The sequence below is a fragment of the Typopeltis vanoorti genome, chromosome 16, assembly GCF_054136105.1.
Source record: "Typopeltis vanoorti isolate ZY-2024b chromosome 16, IOZ_Tvanoo_1.0, whole genome shotgun sequence".
NCBI lineage: Eukaryota > Metazoa > Arthropoda > Arachnida > Uropygi > Thelyphonidae > Typopeltis > Typopeltis vanoorti.
Window position 1 is genome coordinate 49321069 of NC_143564.1, and position 18095 is coordinate 49339163.

The 18095-nt window shown below is 35.9% G+C and overlaps 1 protein-coding gene across 1 annotated transcript in view; it reads left to right on the forward strand.

Annotated features, from left to right (window-relative positions):
* Positions 1-18095, forward strand: part of l(3)80Fj (lethal (3) 80Fj) — a 770029-nt gene that overhangs the window by 379362 nt on the left and 372572 nt on the right. The gene's annotated exons all lie outside the window — the stretch shown is intronic.

Sequence of the window (18095 nt, forward strand, 5' to 3'; positions counted from 1 at the left end):
CTCCCACTTGCTGTGTTTCCCAAGTAATACAATTTAAAGTCATTCAAATCAAATGTAAACAAATTCCTCCTTTCCCAACCCACTATCCATACACGGTACTAATGCACTGTAGGTTGACCAACCAACCTCCTGTGTATGGGCTCAACATTAAAAAAAAAAAAAAAATCTTTCAGAAACTGTCTAGTATAGCTATATGTATATAAAATTCCTTATGCTGCTTTAAATGCCATAAATATAGTCATTCACCAGCTGCCTGTCATGGCTCTACCATTTGTGCCTGATGTGGCAGAAAAGAACATGAAAATAAAAACTGTAAGAGCAAAACACCAAAATGCTCTACCTATGATGGAGACCACCTGGCCTAATCCCAAGCATGATAAAGGTGGGAGGATGAAAAGGAGATGCAAAAGTTGAAAACAGAGCAATGTATTCACATACTAGGAGGCGAAAAGGCAGTACATCACAACAGTAACAACATATGCTCTCTCTTATGTTGAGAAGGCAACTGTAAAGAATGTTGGGTTATCGACAACAATGTCAATTCTGCCTTCTCACAACAACATCCCTGAAAGATATGATTTGCTCACTATCTCCTTTGAGCAAATGAAAGAGAGAACTCAGTATGGACACACGTCTAAAGATATGCCAAAATGGGTCCCACTACATGAAAATCCTCATTAAAAATAATATGAACATGTAATGGAGGATCAAAGATATGCTCAAGATCCTTTTAGATTGCCTAGCAGCTGATAGCATGGGCACTTCTGCTGTCTCTCAGAAAGATAAAACAATCAGTGTACTGAATATTCTACAGAGAGTTGAGGAAGAAGAATTGATGGATACTGGCAGTCCACAGTTTTCAAATCAGAATAAATCCAAGTATGGTCATTCTTGCTGCTCTGCATCACTGCTGCTCATCATGGGAAGCCAAATGATGCCTAATGATGATTATTAATCCCTCGACACCGCAAAGTAAAAGAGGGTATAAAGAAGATGAGATGTGATTATTTTTGCTTTTCTGTCTTATTTAAAAGCATATGAAATAAAATTAAAAAAAGAAGCTGATAAAATTTAAGGGAGTTGGGACACCTACCTATCACAACTGTAAGTGTACTTATTTTGCATTTGAGTTTAACTGTTATGATAGCATAAATGTGTATAAGACTTTTTTCTTCTCTTTCTCTGCCCCTCTCTGTGGGGCACCTGTTTGTGATGGTACTGGCTCTTTTTATTCTTCATTTTTCTATGCTTTTCTTCCCTAGAGTTACAAGAATAAATAGGGTGGGAGTGAAATGGATGTGCAACCTTATTAAGAAAGATATCCATAAGAAGATGAAGTGGAAATAATGTCGTGAGAATAACAGTGAGAAGTTATAAGGTATATAAAGCGCAAGTCAGAAAAGTAACAAGAATTGTGTGGAAAGCTAAATTGGAGTGTTAGAAGAGATTGGCTATGCTGTGCAACCTAAAGGCAACCCAGAATAATTTTGTTATGACACAAGCAAAAGAAATAATGAATGTGGAAGAGTAATGCCTATGGTACTAATGTCAAAAGCTAATGAGATTTTTCAGTTAATGAGTGTTCACTTTGCTAAGATATACATGAATTAGGTGTATGTAATATGGTGCACAGTGCTACTATTACATTGGATGAAGAGATAGAGGTGCATACGAGTTGTTGAATAACCTGAATTAAAATTTGGCAATAGGGACAGATGGAATAACTAACAGAATAACACCTATTCCAGATTTAAAACAACCAGTAGAGCAGTCTGGATTCTGAAAAGAATATATTACAGTCGATCATATACATGTTCTGAGGCAAATCATGGGAAAAAACAGAAGAATATCAAAAACCTCTTTGTTTAGCATTTATAGATTATGAAATTGACAGCATCAAAACTTCTGCAATAATAGAAACTCTAGAAAATCAATCCATACCAAGTAAATATGTGGAATTATTAAAAGAAATATACCAAAATGGAACAGCAACTATAAGACAACAAATAGAAAGCAAGAAGATCCCTATGCAGAAGGGAATAAGACAAGGAGATTCTATTTTACAGCAGCACTTCAGAAGATGATTCAAAAAATTAACTGGAGTTCCAAAGGCATGACAATAAAAAGTGAAAAATTAACCAATTGAAGATATGCAGATGATATTGTATTAATTTCAGAATCAACACCAAACCTACAGGAAATGATAAATATACTGAACAGAAAGCAAGGAGGAGATAGGTCTTAGAGAAAAACAAAAGCTATTTTCAATAGGTACTTAAGTACTTGGAGTGTTAGAAGAGATTGGCTATGCTGTGCAGCCTAAAGGCAACCCAGATACTTAAGTATACCAAAATAATCCATTTTCAATGTCAAAAACAAAACTTGATGATGAGCCGTACTTGGGGCAACTTTTTGACATTGAAAATGGATTACAGAGCAAAATTAAAGGAAGAATGCAGTTATCCTGTGCTCATTTGGGAAATTGAACTGCATCTTCAAAAATAAGTTACTCATCTGCCTGAAAAGTAAAGTATTCAACCAATGCATATAACCATTAGTCACCTATATATATCACAGAAACCTGGGCACGAACTAAACAAATGAAAAAACAAATACTGGTGACGGAAAGAAGAATGGAGAGAAACATGTTTGGAATAACACTAAGGGATAAAAATAGGAAGGAATGGATCAGATCACAGAGAAAAGTCTTGTATGCAATAGAAATTGTAAAAGCATCCAAATGGAGATGGGCAGGACATCTGGCTTGACGAATGGACAATAGATGGACCAGAAAAATAACAGAATGGATACCAACTGGAAAGAGAAGACAAGGACACCCAAAAACAAAATAGACAAATGAAATAGAAAAACTAGCTGGAAAGAGATGGATGGTGGAAGCAGAAGACCAGGAAAATTCAAAGATCATGGGGGGGGGGGATAAGACACAAGCTATACAAACATGTGAAAGGCCTGGTCAAATCAGCTGAACATGACAAAGGAATGTTCAGTTGATATTCCTCCTCCTTTTTTTCTAAGCCATTTTTGATCCACTGCTGACTTATCTCAGGAAAGTATGATATATGATAGTTCCATTGTACAAGGGTGGTGCAAAAACTGATATGTCTAACTATACTGACTTATCAGTCTCTGGTGTGGTGGTGGTGGAGATTTTAGAGAAGTTGGCAAGAACTCGCATACTGAAATATGTAGACAGACAAGGTGTACTCTGCAAGGTCATGTTTTAGCAATTTGCTCATATTTTATAACAGTGTTATGGCTGAGTTGGATAAAGGGAATCTATACACCATGATGATGATGGATTTTGCTAAGGGGCTAAGAATAGGATACCAGATGAAAGACTGTTGCATAAACTGGAGAATATAGGATTGGAATATAAACTGTTGACTTGGAAAGTGGATGGTTGACAGGCAGATATCAAAAAGTGGTGTATGAATCTTCCAGATTGGTGGGTGCAAATCTTCCAGATTTAAAGTCACTAGTGGTGTTCATCAGGGTTCAGTCTATATCTGTGTGTAGAGGCTTAAGTGCTGTGAGGACATCATATTGAAGGCTTAATGGATTGTATACAGCACTCAGAAAGTATTAAAACAGAATTTAATACTTCCTATATTTCGTCTCAGTCACTGAGACATCTTCAGGGATTACAAAAAAACTAATTTAACATAAACACAAATAACACACAATACTAAGCCCAACCACGTGGGTGACACTAAAGTCCTATCTAGGTGGAGCACCCTCTAAGGGCTGTTTTAAGTGGCCTGGAATGTAAGGTGGGATCTCTGATGATAAGTGTTTCCCACATCTCTGGACCAAGCTCTCATCACTCCTTGTCTCAGTATCTCCCATAATGCAAAGCACATTTCCTTGCAGACATGTACTTTGCATTATGAGAGATACTGAGACAAGGAGTGATGAGAGCTTGGTCTGCCTTTGGTACGAGTTGCCAAGGGATGTACCACCTTACCTGAGTCCTGAAGATATTTTCAGGCACAAACTTTGTTTGCTTACACTTGGATAAAGGATAAACTAAATTTATTATTTTAATCCTTTCTGAGTGCTGTATACAATCCGTTAAGCTGCCAACATGATGTTCAGTCTATACATTAATGACATTAGGAAGGTTCTGACAGAAGATATGTAATTGTTTGCTGATGATGTAAAGATAGGCAGTACAATCAGGGATTCTTGTGATATCCAGCACTTGCAGAATGATTTTAATAGGCTGGAAATTTGGGTAAACAAAAATGGCTCTCAGTTTGATGGTAATAAGTGTGAAGTTATGCATTTTGGTATGATGAGATTTCCAGTAGCATATTAGATTAGCAGAATTATTCTATGAGAAACTGATGAGGCTTGGGATCTTGGTGTAATGGCAGAGATAGGAATTTGAAGTTCAGAAGTCACATAGCAAAAGTTTCAAATACAACTCGGAGGATAATTGCGCTGTTGAAGCGAACCTTGATATGTAAGGATAAGACAGTCATTTTGCCTCTTTATAAGGCATTGATAAAACTGCATCTGGACTACAAAGAAGTTACAAAGATTATATCTTTGTATGTGAGAGGGGGAAGGGATAATATAATAGTGGTCTAGAAATTTCTGAATGGGTGTCATAGGATATTGTCTGATGAAATTTTTTATCAAAAAAGAAGGTAGGGAGAGATATCGGGAGCATCCATGAACTTCCCAGTTTGTTCTTGGGTAATAAATGGTTGAGAGCTTGGTTTTTCTCACACATAGCAATGAGTGAGTGGAATATCAATATAGTCTATATCATCTATACCATCTAGTGTGAATGAATTTAAGGGAAGGTATGACACCTGGTTTAGATGATGTATAACCATCCTTAATGAGTCCTTAACTCTCTGAAGGTCTCAGATTCTTCTTTTAGCTCTTCAACCCTTTATAGGTTTTGGCTTGCTTCACAATGCAGAAAATTTTCAGTTCTTAAAAGTCTTTCTCAACCTCATCTAACCATCTCTTCTTCTTTGTCCAGTTATTTTCCATTTATATATATTTTTAACCTCTCTGCTTTTTTCCATCCTTTCTAAATGGCCTATCTGTACTATTCTTTGCGCCTTGATAAATCTAACAATATCTTCTCCATTTATTAATTCACTAATTTCACTATTTGTTCTTATTCTCCAATTTTCATTCTTCTCTTTAATTGTTCCATAAATTTTTCTCATTATTTTCCTTTCAAAAATCTTTAACATATTCTCTTCTTTTTGGGGTAAAGTCCATGATTTATATCTATATGTTATTACTAGTCTAATTATCGATTTATAAATTTTTAGTTTAGAATTCTTATCAATAGCTTTGCTACCCAATAATCCTTTATGCATGTGATAGCATTTATTTCCAACTATTATTCTGTTATTTCTTCTGCTCTGTTATTAGGGATCCTAGATATTTAAAATGATTTGCTGATTCAAAATTATAGCCATCTGTACTACATTTAGAGGCAATTCTATTTCCATTTCTTCCATATTGCATATATTTAGTTTTTTGCTCTTCTTTGAACTTTCTAAATCTTTTTTGGTACAACTAATTATTGCAGTATCATCTGCATACACAAATCTGTACAGGCTATATTATTAATATAGTCTCTTATATTGAGTCTTCTTATTATATATTCAAGTGTCAAATTAAAGAAACTTGCAGACAGCACATCTCCTTGCCTCACTCTGGAACTTATTTTGAATGCTTCTGTTAACTCACTTTGTATTTTAACCCTTGCCTTAGATCCTTCTAGTGTTATTTCAGTTATTCTAACCAATTTTTGTTGAATTCCAAATCTTTTAAGATTATTAAAAAAAAATTCTATTTATTTTATCAAAAGTCTGTTTAAAATCAATACATAAATTATATAATTCTGAATTATTCCATACATTTTTCATGTATATTCCTTAACATAAATATATTATCAGTGGTAAATCTCTTTGGTCTAAAACCAGATTGGTAATCTCCTAAAATTTCTTCAGTATTATAGTTCTAATCTACTATTTATTAAACTTGATAACATTTTATATGTTACATTTAGCAATGTGATTCTTCTATAATTACTACAATTCAGTTTATCTTCCTTTTTTATATATTGGTTGAATCACTCCTGTTTTCCCTTCTTCTGCTAATTTTTCTTCATTCCATATTTCATTTATTAATTGCCAGATTTTTCCCCATAATGGTTTTCTAGCATTCTTGATAAGCTCCCTTGTTATTTCATCTATACCTGGTGCTTTAAAGTTTTTTATCTGTTTTATAATTTTAACTACTTTTATAAGTTCGTTCTTTTATTTTTTTTCTTCATTTATTCTAAATTCACTCATTCTCATCTGCATCTTTATTATCATTAATTTCTTCTTCTGATAACAATTCTTCAAAATACTCTTTCCATCTCTTCATGATTTCTTCTTTTTCAGTTATTTTCCCTTTTTCATTCCTACATCCTATTATTATAGGGTTAAACTTTTGTAAAAAGAAGAAGGGAAAAGAAGAAAACATGTTTTATTTGCTTCCTTTCTCTTTTCTTGGTATTTTTATCTATTAGTTCTTGTATTTCTTTGTATGTATTATTGCTTTCTTGATTTATTTTTAATTTCTATTGCTTTCCTGCATTCATCATCAAACCATTCCTTTTTGATTCTTTTATATTTCCCTATTATTTCTTCTGCATTTATAATTTTTTTTTTTTTAATTATCTCCATTTATCTTCTATCTTATTTTGATTTTCAAATTCTTTAATGTCTTCTATTTTTTCTTTGTAAAATTTAATAGTCTCTTTATTTGTGAAAGCTTCAGTATTCCATTTCTCAATTCTGCTTTCTCTCTTTATTATTGATATTCTTTGTCTCAATTTTGCATCAACCAACCAACATATGGTCAGAGTTGCAGTTTGCACCTCTAAATGCTCTTACATCAATGATTGATGCTTATTAACTGGAATAATCCATGTTCCTAAATGTATCTTTTTATGAAAAAAATTTGTGCTCATTACTTAATTTATTAGTTGTTGCAAACTGAGCAACTCTATTACCATTATCACTAGTTTCTTTATGTAGACTATATTTTTCAAACACCTCTTTATATCTTCCCTAATTTAGTGTTAAAGTCTCCTAATACAATCATAGCATCATTTTTTCACATACCTTCACATACTTTTTGTAAATCATCATAAAATTGTTCAATAACGTTTTCATCAGCATTCACAAGTGGAGCTTAAATATTTAGGAACGTAATTATGAAATTCACCCTTTAATACGTATTTTACATATTCTCTCATTTATTGGTGTAAATCTTAATATTAATTTGTAGACCTTTTTTTTTATTATAATAAAAGCAACTTCATGTTCTCTTTGTTTTATAAGACCACTAAAGTATAACTTATAATATTTTTTATTAATTACTCCCTGTCCTTTCCATCTTATTTCCTGTAAGGGCTGTGATATCTATACCGTATTTCAATAATTCTTCTGCTACATTTTTGCATTTTACCAGCCTGTAATAACGTCCTGACATTCCATGTTCTGAATTTCATAATATTTCTCGTTAACCTTTTCCTGTGCATATGCCGTTTCCGTAGAGTCAGTCCAGTTTCTTATTGTTCAATCTTCTCAACAAAATATTTTTTCTAGGAATGGATTATTAGCCCATTGCCAAACCCTCATCCTTTATCTAGGCTTGGGACCATCAACAGTATCGATGAGCTACTCATTCCACCCATCGAATACTGCAGGTGGAGTTGCAGGTCTCAGAATAATAACAATAATATTCCTTGCTCTACTACTCCTGAGTCTGTTTTACTGTCCTTTTTTAAAAACCACCATCACTGCGATCCAATGTTCTGCCATTATATTTACCATGCATTGGTGAACATCAGGAAGGGGGGGGGGGGGATCCTAGTCGTATATTGCACCATCTTGGTCTCTGTTTCAGCAAGATGGGCAGTCATGGATCAGTTGGCTAGATGGCATGCTTGCAAGGGTGAGTCAATCAGGTTGCAGTTCTAACCCATGGTTCGGAAACAGGGCTTGAGGCTTGCTACACTGCTGTAGTGTAGTGTAGTGCCAACGGTAGTCCTGGCATTGCACTTCCATCACAGTCATTGCTTGTATTGCATTGTATAGGACGATGGTGGGTGAAGAACTTGGTACTAAACAAAAAATCTCTTGAGCATGAATTCTTCATCATGAAATGTTTCAAGATCCCAACCAGACACCGATACCATACATACATCCATCATTTGATAACAGAAGTAAGAAACAAACTATAACATCTGTAAAAGCAAGTATCTCAACTGTCCTTATACATCCATAATCCACTGAGATGCTATGAATGTCAAAAATATAGACATGCTCAAACTGCCTATTGTGGCTCTATTACCTGTGCCCAACATGGTAGTAAAGAGCATGATAACAAATCTTGTTATGCAAAGAAAGCTAAATGTGTCAATGTCAGGGCAATCATCCAATTTCCTTCAGTATATGTCAGAAGTGGAAGGATAAATGCAAAAATTGGAACATTATATATTATATCTGGATGCAAAAAGGAAGTTAGCCACGTCAACTATCCTGAAATCCTCTTTTGCCGAGAAGATGGCATTTAAGAAAATGTCAACAGCAACTCAAACTCGCGTGCCTCTTTGACTATCTGAAATTTCTCCATACCTTTTTGATCGTGAGTGCTTCTCTCTGCAGTGCAGCATTCACATGTCTCACTTCAGAAACAACTCCAAAAATGATTCCAATTGATGAAACCCACATGTCAAAAAAAATTGTGTCTAGAATATCATTTAAAGATGCCTCCTCTCACTCACTCACACACGCGCGCGCGCACAGAAAAAAATGGACACTTCAATATCCACTGAAAGTAAACGTAACTTACCAAATGATCTTGATGCATCAGCTGATGTATTGAATTTTTTCCAGAGGAAGAGATGGGCACTGGCCATCTGCACTTCCAGAAATCAATTCATTAATATAAAACTTACAAATGTAGTCATAGTCACTCATCCTTTCACCAATTGAACAGGTCAAAAAAAAAAAAAAAAAAAAAAAAACCAAAATTGGAAAATTTTTACAGTGGAATTGTTATGGATTTCTCCAGAATCTCAATATCAACATTTCACTGTAGAAACACAAGGCTTTCTGTTTCTGCCTGCAGAAAACCTAGTGAGGATCCTATCTTTAAGAATTTCCCTGTTGTATGCAAGAACAGAACTCGAGGTTGTCCTTCTCATGACAAAGTAACTGTCATAGTGGGCAGTTGTACTCCTTTCCATCATGTCGTGGAAAGGAATACAATTTCCTAAGTACACACCTAATACTGCTATGCATCCAATAGCTATTCACCTATCTGTGGGATTTCTTATTATACTATGTTAAGGTCAAAACTCAGTTCCATTTCTTTTAACTCAGGGTTATAAGTTAAAAGAAATGGAACTTGATAATCTTATATTGCAACTTCCTGAGTCCATGCTTATGGATGGCTTTAATGGTCAGTAGTGCCAACACAAATGGATGAGTTTGTATCATTGAACAAATTCTTGACAATGATGTCCTCTCTGTTTTGAATAGCAGACTCGATGTTTTCATCCATATGCCTCTCCACTTATCTGTAATAGATTTTACAATCTGTTCTCCTGCCATTTTTCCACTGCTCATGTGTGATGTTGAAGGAAGCACATGTGGAAAAGATTTTCCAGTTATTTGCACAATATCTTCACAGAAACTGTTCTCCTACACGGATACCGTGTGGGGAATGGACTGGACTGACTGGAATACTTTTCCGATATTGCAAGTTAATGCTGACACTATCAGACAAGCACCTATCAGTGGAACAGTAAAGCGTTTTTTTTTGGCCCTAATGTCATATCAGAGCATACCATAGTGATTTATTAACATTTTAAACACCAAGTCCAAATTTCTCATCAAGTCTGTCTAAAAAAAATGATTCAGTATCAAAAAATTATAAGTATCTCCTCAGAACCAAAAAAATCATCTTAAATCTTCTAAACCAAAATGAGGTTGCAGCTTTTCTGAACTGGTCACTAATTAATAATGATACCCTTATAACAGAAGCAACACGGGATAAAAAATGGGAAAAATTAACCAGTCAACCTAAAGTTCTCGGTTTCTCTCCCACCTTAACTCACATCTCTTCACTTACTGAAATTAATACCCTAACTCTGATCATTCAGCAATAAACCTATCTTGATCCTTTCTTTTAGGCTTACACGGTAATCTGGATACATTTTTGAAAATTATGGAGACAATTACCGTGTTTGAATAAAAACGTTAGTTTAATATAACTGAAATCTACATTCGACGTTTCGACCTTTATGTCAAGGTCATCTTCTGGAGCATACATATTATATACAGAGAACAAGCTACACTACTATCTAACTTGTATATACAGAGAACAAGCTACACTACTATCAAGCTACACTACTATCTAGCGGTTGGTCAGTCAAAGTTACTGACCAACCGCTACAACAATTGTTGGCCTGACCTCTGGTGGGAAAAAATAAAAAATACACCAATGCTAGAGTTCTGTTATTAGTATTATCTGTTGGTTGTAGAATTACATTAGGCGCAACAGCAAGTCTGTGCGTGTGTGTATGTGTGCGTGTGTATATATATATATATATATATATATATATATATATATATATATATTTACAATATGATTATACATGTACATTCCACCGGTTGGTATGGAATGGTTTCTAATACTTGCTGGAGGTTGGCTACAGTCCTGACTTATGCTGGATCTTATATATTAGGTAGGCTGAATGTGTGCCATCCAGATCCTTGGAATTTTCATGTCATCTTTGTTGTTGATATTTGGGTGGTTTATCAGAATTTCGCAGGCTTCCTTAGATTTCCTTTCATGTCAGGTTTTTGTATGGTGTAAAGAGTGGGTGCTTTTCCAGTTCATTTAGCGTAAGGTGTTGAGCACGTGATCTGAGAGGCCTGCTTCACCATAATGGTTATATTTAATGTGTGTTATGTGTTCTTTCTTGTATATAGGGATTGTACGTCCTGTTTCACCAATGTATGGTAAGTTACAGGTGCAGAGGATGCAGTAGACTCCAGGATGTGCCAGTGGGAGGAGAGGATCCTTAGAGGAGTTGAATACGGTTTTAAGTTAGTAGGTGGCATTGAGGTTATATTGTTGTAGGATTCTGTTGATTTTTTCTGATAACCCTTTAATGTATGGGATGGCTATGGTTTTACTGTAATCTAGATTCTTTCTTGTTGATGTTTTATGGAGTATTTTATTAATAGTATTTTTGTTATAGCCATTATTTATGAATGTGTTACTGGTGATTTTTAGTTCTTGTTTCAGGGCTTGCTGGTTAGAGCAAATTGTTGCAGCTCTGTTTTTAAGGGTGTTAATTAATCTATATTTTTGTGATGGGTGGTGGTATGAATTAGCATGTATGTATTGGCCCGTGTGTGTCGGTTTTCAGTAAACTGTGAAGGATAGACTGCCTGAAGGAAGACATGTGACTAACGTGTCTAGGAACGGGAACGAGTTTTGATTTTCGATTTCGATGGTAAATTGTATGCATTCGTGTTGTTTGTTCAGGTGGCTAAGGAATGTGTTTAGCGTTTGTCGCCCGTGCGGCCAGATACCGAACACATCGTCAACATATCTAAGCCAGACTGTCAGTCTTAGTGTGGTGGAATCAAGAGCTCTTTGCTCAAAAGTTTCCATGTAGAAGTTAGCGATTGGGGGGATAGTGGTGAGCCCATGGCTGTAACTTTTTGTAGGTAAAATTTGTTTTGCCACACGAAGTAACCGGACTGTAGTACGTGGGCAAAGAGGGCCGTAATGTTGGGCGGAAATTTATTCTGTAGTAGGAGAATTCTGTCATTGATGGGAACATTTGTGAAAAGGACAGTAACATCAAAACTGACTAATAAGTCGTCTTTGTTGAGTGTTATGTTTTTAATTTTGTTTATAAAGTGTTGTGTGTTCTTTATGTAGGAGGGGAAATGACCTACCAACTCCTTGAGTGTTGATGCTAATTTCTTGGCTAAGTGGTAATTAGGGCTGTCTATTCCTTCCACTATCGGTTGTAGCGGCACATTTTGTTTGTGTATTTTAGGGACTCCATATATTCTGTGGTCCCGATTGTCTGGTGGCCAGGAAATGATGGACTTGAGTAGTTTCTCTGTTTTATCCTCTATCCTGTTAGTTGGGTTGTAGTTTACCAGCTTATATGTGTTGTTATCAGCTACTAGTTGGTTCATCTGAAGTATGTATGTTGACCTGCCAAGGACAACAGTGGCATTGCCTTCATCCGATTTTGTTATTATTATGTCTTGGTTGGCTTTTAACGACTTAATTGCTGCTAGTTCCATTTTTGTGAGATTGTTCTGTATGGTTTTTGTTATTGTTCAGGACATTACTAGTTTCTAATCGTATTTTATCGGCATTATTGTTGAGTAGGGACCTGATGCCTCTTTCTATGTGGTAGATCAAATCCAATTTGTTTACCTTTTTAGGTGCTATTGCGTAGTTAAGTCCTTTATCCAGTAACATAAGTTCGCCACTGTTTAAGGTGTGACTTGATAGGTTGATCACATGGTTCTTGCTTGCCAGTGGTTGGTCGCTCCTTGTCTCCCTTGTTTGTTGATCATTATTGGTGTTTGCCGGGGAGGAGGTCTCCTGATTGGTTGGATTTCTGTGATTGGCCGCCATATTTCACCGTTGTTTCAAACTGTGAAATTTGGTCTTGAGTTTTTCTTTATTCTTTTCCAGGGTATATTTGGCCGAATTGTCAGTAATTCTTTCAAGTACTTGTAGAATGTCTGTATTTATATAGCTCGATAGTTCAGATTACAATTTTGAAACTAGATTTTGAGTTATTGCCAAGTTTTGGTGGGCTGTTTGGATCTGTTCTCTAAGCATTGCTTTTTCTGTGTGGTCATATATACGGAGTGCTTTAGCGGACGTAAATTTCTTTTTCAGCTTGATGCAGATAGGAATAAGGTTATTGTCTCTGCATCTCTTTAAAAAGGCCAGCTGACTGATCAAGAGGGAAATATGTATCTTTAACTTACCGTACCGATTGTAGCACTTGTGAGTATCGTTTCCATGATAGGTCATTCCCCTTCCAACATAAAGAATACACAACATTTTATAAACAAAATTAAAAACATAACACTCAACAAAGATGACTTATTAGTCAGTTTCGACGTTTCTGCCCTTTTCACAAATGTTCCCATCAATGACACAATTTTCCTACCACAGAACAAATTTCCGCCCGACATTATGGCCTTCTTTGCCCACGAAGGTGCAACCATGGGCTATACATTTGCTTAAGAAGGTACATTTAACAAAATACATTTGCTTAAGAAGGTACAGCCATGGGCTCACCACTATCCCCCCCCCCCCCCCCCAATCGCTAACTCTAACTTCTACATGGAAACTTTTGAGCAAAGGGCTCTTGATTCCGCCATGCTAAGACCGACAGTCTGACTTAGATGTGTTGACACAATGTGTTCTGTATCTGGCCGCACGGGCGACAAACGCTAACCACATTCCTTAGCCACCTGAACAAACAACACGAACGCATACAATTTACCATTGAAATCGAAAATCAAAACTCGCTCCCGTTCCTAGACACGCTAGTCACACGTCTTCCTTCAGGCAGTCTATCCTTCACGGTTTACCGAAAACTGACATGCACAGGCCAATACATACATGCTAATTCATACCACCACCCATCACAAAAATATGGAGTCATTGACACCCTTAAAAACAGAGCTACAACAATTTGCTCTAACCAGCAAGCCCTGAAACAAGAACTAAAAATCATCAGCGACACGTTCATAAATAATGACTATAACAAAAATACTATTAATAAAATACTCCATAAAACATCAACAAGAAAGAATCTAGATTACAGTAAAACCATAGCCATCCCAGATATTAAAGGGTTGTCAGAAAAAATCAACAGAATCCTACATTATAACCTCAATGCCACCTTTAAGCCACCTACTAAACTTAAAACCATATTCAACTCCTCTGAGGATCCTCTCCTCCCATCAGCACATCCTGGAGTCTATTGCCCATTCTGTTTAAGTGACCATACCACCTGAGATTAGCTCTGCTAATGCATTCCTGGATGTTGACAATATCAAGTTCTTACCTAATATCCTCGTTTTTAATATGATGTTGCCATTGATGCCATCTGTTTACACCCCCTAATCTTTCTCAGGACTCTTATATCTGCGGTCTCTAGTCTTTGGTCAAGTGTTTTACTTCTGACCCAGCTCTCATGTCCATAAGTTAAAATTGGTTTGAACACTGTCTTGCATACAGCTAATTTAGTGTTTTGACTAATTTCTCTCATATTCCATATAAATTTATTCATATAGATTTATATGGAATATTGGTATGGTAAGAAGTCAGTTGACTTCTCACCATACCAGCTTTGTTGATTCTGTTGTCAATTTCCATATTTAGTTTACCATCTTCATTAAAGATCGTGCCTAAGTATCTGAAATGTTTGACTTGTTCTATATGTTCTCCATTCATAATGCTGCTGATATTTTCAGTGCTTCTGCCTATGTTCATTATCTTTGTCTTGTTATTGCTGACCTTCATTCCATATCTATCACAACAGTTATTCAATTTAGTCAGGGAATCTTGCAGATTTGTAGTGGATTTATTTAGAAGTTTAACATCATCCGCATAAAGCAAGGAGCTGACATTAACATCTCCAATTTTGATATCAGGTTTAATACCACTTTCCTTCATAATTTAATCCATACAGATAATGAATAACAGGTGATAATGTGCATCCTTGTCTGACACCAGATTTAACATTAAACCATCTTCCTGTACTTCCTTCAATTCTAACTATTGACTTACAACTCAAATAAAGACTGAGTATTGCTTGATATTTTGAGCCACTGACATATGACTGTAGCGTTTTGAATAGCTTCTCTCTTGGCACCTTGTCATATGCTTTTTCCAGATCTACAAAACTTGAATACAGACCTTTGTTATATTCCCATGACTTTTCAACTATTTGTCGTAAAGTGAAGATCTGATCCTGATAGCCTCTGTTTGGCCTGAATCCAGCTTGTTCCTCACCAAGCTTCTCTTCCACAATTCTTCTCAACCATTTCTCAAGTATACTTGCATAAATCTTTCCAGGAACACTTAGTAGAGAAATACCTCTTACTAAATATTATAACAACAGAATTAACTCACGTAAAAATTAATGCACTTCATCCAAATATCCTGTTCATCCTAGAAGTAGAAGTAAATAAGCAGTTAGCCTTTCTAGACCTCTTGATTCCTACCATCCAGATGGTTATCTGCAATTCACAGTGTATAGGAAAAAGACTCATACAGACCAGTACATCCACGCTGAATTACATCACCATCCCAGCCTCAAGGCACGTACTATAAAAACACTAGTTCATAGAGTCAACTCCTTTTGTTCTTCAGCAGAACTTTTACAAAAGAATTACTGTATATTAATTCCTCCTTCATATCCAATGGCTACAAGAAGTCCTTCATAAAAAGAACTTTAAGTAGTCATGCTCCAGCATCCCCTTCAAGTACAGAAGAACCTACACATATTACCTATCCCCTATGTACACGGGGTTAGTGAACGCATAGCTAAGGTCCTAAAACCGCTAAATATCGCATAGCTAAGGTCCTAAAACCGCTAAATATCGCATAGCTAAGGTCCTAAAACCGCTAAATATCAGTGTGGCTTATCGGCCCATCAGAAAAATCTCCACATTCCTAATGTCTCCAAAGGACAAGCTCCCACATCTCAGCTATCCAGGTGTCTACCAGATTCCCTGCTCATGTGGATTATTATATTTCGGACAAACAGGAAGATCTGCTCAGGTCCATTTAGAAGAACACCAGTCGTACATCCAGTATTTTGAACCCGAACAGTCTGGAATTGCAGAACATGCCATCAACATCAGACATAGAGTTAAGTGGAACAAGACAAAAGTCATTCACAAAAGTCGGTTCCTAATGGAACAGCTATACAAAGAAACATGTGAAACATTATTTCACTCCTCTAACGTAAAAGATCCAATGGTCTACATCTTTCCCCCTTGTGGGAGATAGTACTTTAATGGCGCTTTGTGAATATAACAGTTATTGTTTAATTAACCTTGTACCTGTACTGATGATGACTGTGATACTCAGGTGAAAATTCTACAAATAAAGAATAATTTACTTGAGTTAATTCTGTTATTATAATAGTTAGTAATATGCCTACTCACGGTACTTCCTTACTGAAACTTAGAAATACCTCTGTAATTCTCGCAATCAGTTTTATTTCCCTTTTTGTATATGGATACTATGAGAGCTCTACTCCAATCATCTGGATTCGTCCTTCTGTCCAGGCCCTCTGAACTATGCAGTGTGTAAATCTTTTATACCTTCATACTTGATCATTTCTGGTCTAATATCATTTACTCCAGCAGCCTTTCCACGTTTCACACTTTTCATGGCTTTTTCTACTTCAAGCATGGATATGTATTCCTGATTGCATGCCTGGTCAGTGTTTTTTTATCACTGTGCTGTCATCACTGCTAGTTTCATTTAACAATTTTTTGAAGTAATTACTCCATACTTCAAGGATATCTTTTTCTCCAGTTTTCATATCACCTTTATCATCTCTAATTCCTTTCACAGCACTCTTTCCTCCATTTCTGAGCTTCTTCAACAACCTCTAGAATTTCTTGCCACCTTCTTGATATTTATTTTCTATGTTCTTACCAAAGTCTTCCCATGACTTTTGGTTAACTAGTTTTACACAGTGTTTAGCTTTCTTAAATATGTCTCTGTATTCTCTAAGAGCACAAGCTGGACAGGAACTTTTGATATGCCTTCTTCTTTTCCTTCACTGCCTCTTTAACTTCCTGTTGTCCACCAGGGAGTTCTGATTTTTTTATCCTTACAGACAACCTCACCACATGCCTCTCTGGCAGAATCAATCAATGTTTTCTTCAGAGTTTGCCACTGAATCTCCAAGGTTTGATTCCTGTTCTCAAACTCTTTCATTTTTTCTTCAATAATCTTTGTGTATTTTAGTCTACAGTTCACATCTGAGAGCTGCTCAACTTTTATTCGCTTTAAAACTTTCTTACATGTTCTTCTTTTGAATATGAAATTCAATTTTATCCTGCTCAAGACTAAATAGTGATCACTTCCAATTTCAAATCCTCTGTACACTCCAGTGTCCTGCACCAGAGAGAAAACATCACTATCAACAATAATATAGTCAATGAGACTTTTCTTATTCCTTGCGTCTTTTCTCCATGTGAATTTGTGCACATTTTTATGTTGGAACATGGTGTTAGTAATAACTAGTCCATGTCCTTAGCAGAAATCCAACAAGTATTTGCCATTATTATTAGCTTTGCTCTTTTCTCCAAATTTTTTCAAAATATATTTGTATGTTTGCGAATCATTTCCTACTCTGCTATTTAGATCCCCAACAAGGACCAACTTTTCATTTTTTGTTGTGTCAGTTGCTTTATCTAAAGCCTCAAAAAATTCTTCCACTTCGACCTTAGGAGAACCTTCTGTGTCACCATAGGCACGAATAAGTCTCATTGTCCAGTTCCCCATTCTGATATTTGCCCAAATCACTCTACTTGAAATTGCCTGCCATTCAAGAAGATTAGCCTCGTATTTTGTGTTGAATACTATGGCTCCTCCTTCTTTTCCTTGATTGTCATTCACTGAATATAACATTATATATTTATTGCTCAGAAAGAGCTCACTAGTTTTTGTTTCAGTCACCCCTATTATGTTGATCTGGTACTTATCTAATTCCTCAGCTAGATCCATTTCTTTGCCATTCAGGTTGATAGTACCGATCTTCAATGCTGGTGATATTGAGTTGTGGTGTGTTTTAGGATTTGTTCCAGTAGCTGACTTTTCGCTGTTCGCCTTGGTTCACTGTCAAAAACAACGGGGACTTTGTTTAAGTAGATCAGTGAACATCCACTTTGAAGAACACAAACATTGCATCTGAGATCATTTTTATGGCAAGTTAATTGGCAGACCATAAT